General features: G+C 40.8%; 1 non-coding gene across 1 annotated transcript; it reads right to left on the bottom strand.

Moving 5' to 3' along the window:
- Positions 1 to 3,859: 3,859 nt before the first annotated feature.
- Positions 3,860 to 3,979, bottom strand: LOC121917702. Its single transcript, XR_006101084.1, has one exon. It is a non-coding gene; the product is annotated as a 5S ribosomal RNA (ribosomal RNA).
- Between the last annotated feature and the right edge of the window lie 1,950 nt (positions 3,980 to 5,929).

Below are 5,929 nucleotides of genomic sequence, written 5' to 3'. Positions count from 1 at the left end.
TGAGATCAGTTTGTTTTTCCCTTTTACAGTACTATCCTCCCATTCTGTTCTTTCCTTTTGAATACCTGTAAGTTTCTTATCCATTCTCCACCTTTCCCTTAACTGTCTGTACAGGTACCAATGACAAGGAATTCCTTCCTCTTTCAGTTCCTCTTGAGTTTTTAGTTTCACATCCCCCTGTGTTACTTTTATTAAATCAGAATATCGCAACCAATTTTTTAAAGGATTTTTTTATTTTCCAAAAAAGGCTTCGTGAGCAGAGCACCACAAGGGAAGTTCTCTATATAATCTGCATTTAAATTTATCCCAAACTATCATCAGAGCTTTTTTGATAATATGGTTCTTAAAATCTTTATGTACTTTATCTTTTTCGTAAAATATATAGCCATGCCATCCAAATCTCATGCTCCCTCCCTCCAAATTCAATAGTCTTTCATCTTTTAACAAGATCCAATCCAAAATCCAATTTAGCACTGAAGCAAAGTAGTATACTTTTAGATTCGGTAAACCCAAACCTCCCCTTGTTTTATTGTCACACATTATTTTCATATTAATTCTTGCCTTTTTCTTATTCCACACAAATTTCAAAATATCGGCTTGCCAAATCTTTAGAGGTTCAAAAGAGTGTAAGATCGGGACTGATTGAAATAGAAACAATAACTTTGGGAGAACATTCATTTGAATTACTGAAATTTTTCCTAAGAGTGACAAATTCAGCTTCTCCCATCTTTCTTGGTCTTTCTTAAGATCTAGCCTTTTCTAGATTTGTAAATACCAGTGCTAACTTCTTTTCATTGTGGCTTTCATGTTTTTCTCTGGAGGAGCCAGCAAGAGCACAACACAAGAACTGGTGAGGCAGGAGGGAGTATGGGTGGTGCGCTTGCGCATGGCTCTTGCTCATAGCATGCCCAGGCTAGTGCTGACTGCCACTTATGGGGTCGGGAAGGAATTTTCCTCCAGGGCGCATTGGCCTGAGATTCTGGAGGTTTTTCGCCTTCCCCTGGGCACTGAGCAGGAGTCACTTGCTAGGGTAATTGGCACATTCAGATCAATTTTCAAAACTCATCTTTAAAATAATGAAATAATAATAAAGATAAACCAGCATAAATACAAATAAGAGATAATAAAAGAAAAATAAATGTATTGATAAAAAAACTACTTCTTGTTTCTTTTGCCTTTTTCATTAATATATTAAGTACACTTCTATTACCTGCTGTTGCATGGATTCTATGACAACATGGCTTGCTCTGCCAGATAGCTAGGGATCATATGGGCCTACGTTTTAGACAGTTTGATTGTGTCTGCCTTGTAGCTTATGCAATATCATCACTAGGGGAGTGTGAGGGATCTGGACTGCAGCAGGGGTCACCTTAAGTAGGGCTGACACCACTGCTCCTCTGGTTTTGGGCAGCAATGGTCTGTGACCATTGCCTGTGTCCGTTTAAAAATGTATTCTTTTAGATGTTTCTTTAAAAACATCTCTTCTTACCAAATTTTCACTTTAACCACATGGAACTATTTACAAGTAAATACATTTAGGCTACATGTATGATCTTGTCATTTTAAGATATCATTTTAATTTTGTTAATTGTTTATGCCACAACAATTGACATTCCAGTGATGTATGGGAATTATGATTTGTAGCACTGGAAATAGTAATAGCATTTACATTTCTATACCACTTCATAGTGAACTCAGCACTCTCTAAGCAGTTTACAATCTGTAAGCCAATTGCCCCTAATAAGCTGGGTACTCAATTTACTGACCTATGAAAGGATGGAAGGCTGAGTCAACCTTGGAGCCCTGGGATCGAATTCACAACGTTGTGGCTGCAGTACCCGCATATAACCACTGCATCACCAAAGCTTTCTGCCGCCTCCCTCCTTCTTCCAAACACCATGATTTATGAGTAACATTTGTACAAAAATCATTCCTAAGGATCCTGTATGGTGTGGTATGAGAAGAGGTCAACACTATGAGTTACCTGAGATACATCAATTCATTTTAGTTTTCCATTCTGGATTGAAATGTTGGTGAAATAAACCTCTCAGTCACATTAGATTTCCAGTGTTAGGGATGCAATACAGTACACACTTGCTTAGAAGCGGATGGCAACTGATCAATCAAGTCAAGGTACTGGGCTCTCAAGTCCAAATACAAAGATCATTCCAGGAGGAAAAATGGATACAAGTCCTCTGTCTTTCTACAGCCATATGGGCACTGTCTATTGGACTTCAGTATGCCATCCTTTAACTTCAGTTAGGTGCAAAGTATTTAATCGGCACATACTTAAAAGGGTCTTAAGGTCATGTGGACAAGAAAAGGCTAAATAAGGAGACAATTTTCCAGGATAAGTGATGAAACTCTTATAAAAAAGAATGGAATGGCAATTATCCACTAGTGCAGCATTTTCCTTGAAATCAATATCAGCTGAAGGCCTTGCAATTTCCAGTTGAACACCATTATAGGCTTTTGCAACCCAGTAGTTTGAAAATCCCACACGGGATATAAAAAGACAGATTTTCTTCACAATGAGAGAGAAACCTGTAAAATCCTTGCTTGGGTATGATTCTGTAAAATGTCAAGTGATGCTGATCTTTCTCTTGGTACCTACCAGGTGAAATTGCTCCCTCCAATGTATCTATTGGATGTTATTGGTGTAGATCAGTGCTTTTCACATTTCTTTCCATCCGTCAACCCTTTCAACAGCAATGCATTTGAAGCAATTTTGAGGTACATTTGTTCATTTTGGGGGGGCATAATCCAGGATTAGGAGTGATTAGGTACATTTCTATTCCTCAAAGGAGGCAAAAGTGGTGTACATTGTCTTCTCCATATTCTGTCTTCCAAGCAAAGCTCTGAAGTCAGTGAGGATGCACTGTGACTGGTCATGCTACGTGTCTTATCATTGCAAAGCACTGGAAATATGCCTGGAAGCATGATCCACATATCACTGCACTGTGATGGGGTATGGTTTATACTGAACTCATGGCCAATGCCCCCCATCCGAGTGCTGCTTTTGTGGGGGCGCGCGGGGGGGGGAGATGTAACATTCAACTGCAGAGTACTATACTCATCTAATGCAGCCAACTATATGAAAGGAAGGAAAGAGATAAGCTGTCACTGCAGTTCATTTAGTGAATTCTCCTCCCAAGTAGTCAAGGAGTGCATTACAGTGCATTTTAGCTATAAACATGTATTGAACAGTTCTTCTGGAATCAATCAACTCAGGCCTTTTTGTGGATTTGCACGGCCCAGCTGAGATTTTGAACCCTGGTCTCCCATTGTCCTAGTCCAATACTCAGGCCACTACACCATGATGGACTCTCCACTGCACTTAAGGGTACAATACTTAGTTATTATTTGTTGATGTGTACCTTCAAGTTGTTTTCCACCTTATGGGTTTGCTTGGCAAGATTTGTTGAGAGGTTTGCCCATGGCTTTCTGCTGAGGAGGCTGAGAGAGTGTGACTTGCTTCAGGTCACCCAATAGGCAGGAAATCAAACCCTGGTCTCTAGAGTCCTAGTCCAACACACAAACCTCACAAAGCTACATCCCAACCTTTTATCCTTTTGTGTCTTGTCTTTTTAGATTGTAAGCGTGAATCAGGGAAATGTCTAATAAACAATTTGCAAGTCGCTCTGAGAGCCTTTTGGCTGAAGAGTGGTGCAGAAATACTCAAAATAAATAAATAAATAAATAAACAAAGTGGTAGGAAACAGCCTGATTTCTGCAGTGGAGATGCCCACTTGGTTTCAGGGCCCTGCCAGGTGACAAGGGGAATGACAACTAGTTGGATTTCTTTTCCCTTTTGCTGGAAGGACCAATGGAGAAAAGAGAGGCAAAGAAAGGCACCAAAAGCCTACAGCACCCGGTATTAACCAGGCGGTCTCCCATCCAAGTACTAACCAGGCCCGACCCTGCTTAGCTTCCGAGATCAGATGAGATCGGGCGTGTTCAGGGTGGTATGGCCGTAGGCACATGAGGGAGTTGACCAGGCAGGCCCAGCTCCATCAGGGCTAACCTGGAAGAAGAGACTCCTCCCTCCATAACTGCCATATTCCAGCCTATGAGGGAGTTGACCAGGCAGGACCAACTCCACCAGGGCTAGCCTGAAGAAGAAGAGCCCTCCCTCCAGTCCATCTGCCTTGCTTGGTCCAGGCCTCAGAGGGAGAGAAGAATGCTGGACTTGATCACCACCATTTCCGTCTCCTTTTGTGCCCTGTCTTTGGCTGGGCGGCATATACTGTAAATAAATCCTATTATTATTATTAGAGAGAAGATGAGAGTCACCACTTCCCACTAGCTTCTCAAACAATAGCTGTTTGGGAGGCGTTCTTTGGAAAGGGAAAGAAAATTCAGGTTTTGAATATAATCTAAACATTTGTGAAAGCTGTTCCAAGCAGAAGGGCTATAGCTCAGAGATAATGCAAGCTTTGTGTAGAGGTTCAATCCCTAGCAGTTTCTAGGTACACATTATACTGAGCTAGGAGAATAAAGCTGAATCTGTAAATAAGGATTACTTTGTCCTGCCAAACTGATATAAAACCTTTGTAGAGGTGTTAAAATAGCCTTGAACCGTTGCTCTTTATGGACCTGCAGTTCAAAGGAAAACCATCATCCAGACAGCAAGGACAATGTACATTTTAAATATAGGGTTATTTCAGTTGTGCAAAACTTAGGAATTCTGTGTTTTTCCCTCCATGGGGCCATCTATGGAGCAGAGGACATATCATTAGAATGCAGATGATCCTGTTACAGGGCCAAGCACCACATCTGAGTTCATTGACTTGCAAAACAAATCGTGTGAAGCTGAGTGTGATGTCCAGCCAGGACTATTTGAATCTCCCCCCACATTTCCTTTCATATTGATTCAGGCCATAGTATGTTCCAGTGTAGGAAATGTTCATTGTATTAGTTGTGGGAGGAGCTGTAGGATCCCCTGCATTTTTTTCCAGGTTTGGTTTGCCCCTTCCCAGCAAGCTCAGTTTTAGCTAGAGGCTTTTAGTTTGGAGCAGTCTTTGCTGTGAGCAGACACAGAGCTGTCTTTTGGTGGCAAACAGGCCCAGACAGCCGGGAAGGGCATTTCTTAGCCATTTAGTTAGCCATTTAGTTACCAAGAACAAGATCTGCACACCTTTAGTTGGGTGTGTCTTCACAGTGTAAGAATACCTGGCGGCCATTGCCGCTTCTACCTGTCTAAAGAGAGCCCCAGTGCACAGCCCATCTACTAGTTTCTCAAAAGCTTGAAGAAGTTTCCCTTGCGTTCTTTTTATTTTACTCTCAGATTTCCTGTCTATTTCCAGTTTGATCACTCCATTTAAGTCCCCCATTATCAATATTTTATCATAATTATAATTTCTCATTTCTGAATTCAATTTTGTATAGAACACATCTTTCCTGTCCAATGATGCATATATTCCTACTATTAACTGCCTTACTTCCAAAAAATCAACTTCGATGTTCTGTCAGAGAAGATAGTTTTAGCTTTAAATCTCTTATTTACATATATGACCACCCCTCTTTTCTTTTGGGGACTAGCTGATATAAACTCATGACCAAGTCTGTTATTTTTTAGAAAACGAATATCTTTCTCATTAATATGAGTTTCTTGGAGGCTGACCACGTCCGGTTTTTGCTTGATCAAAACATGGAAAACTTTTTTACGTTTCTGGGGGGAATTCATTCCCCTCACATTTCAGGAATGTTAAAATATATAACAGCACATCACAATTATTACACAATCTGCAATGAAAGAAGTGTGGAAAACGTTCAGTTGGTTCTGGGCAATTTTCAGTCGGGGAAGGCCTGCCGGAAGAGAAGGGTTTTAGTCCCCTTTTTAAAAGCCTCCAATGAGGATAGTTGGCGAATTTCTTTCAGCAGGTCATTCCATCCTAAAAATGTAAAGGCAAAACCTTGGATCTAGACA

This window comes from Sceloporus undulatus, unplaced genomic scaffold (genome assembly GCF_019175285.1).
Source record: "Sceloporus undulatus isolate JIND9_A2432 ecotype Alabama unplaced genomic scaffold, SceUnd_v1.1 scaffold_239, whole genome shotgun sequence".
Lineage (NCBI taxonomy): Eukaryota > Metazoa > Chordata > Lepidosauria > Squamata > Phrynosomatidae > Sceloporus > Sceloporus undulatus.
The sequence above is the reverse complement of the archived record's forward strand: the minus strand, read 5'-3'. Positions and strand labels throughout refer to the sequence as shown.